Source organism: Schistocerca piceifrons, unplaced genomic scaffold, assembly GCF_021461385.2.
Source record: "Schistocerca piceifrons isolate TAMUIC-IGC-003096 unplaced genomic scaffold, iqSchPice1.1 HiC_scaffold_312, whole genome shotgun sequence".
Lineage (NCBI taxonomy): Eukaryota > Metazoa > Arthropoda > Insecta > Orthoptera > Acrididae > Schistocerca > Schistocerca piceifrons.
In genome coordinates, this window is record NW_025728529.1 from 169,654 (window position 1) to 170,000 (window position 347).

The following is a 347-nucleotide window of genomic DNA, read 5'->3' on the forward strand; positions in this document are numbered from 1 at the left end:
AAGTGAATGCTTGTGACATGATCAGATTTGTCACGTCAGGATGCACCTTTGGCTTATTAGAGGCGGCGCTCCAATTCTATGCTTGTGTCAGACCTGTGTCTTTGACTCATGTCATTGTTTGTGCGCTGTGACAGGAGGTACTATTGTGATGTTGGGTGCACCGTTGTATAGGACATGTGTGGGTGTTGGTGCCTGATCTGCGCAATGGTGGATGTCGAAAGGGTGGGATATTGTATTTTCCGCATGGACCTCCTGGTCTGGTTGTGATAGTGTGGATTGTGTAATGTGGCGGAGAGGATGCACTGGATGTTGTTCCATGCTGGTGCTTACATATTGTATGTGCGCCC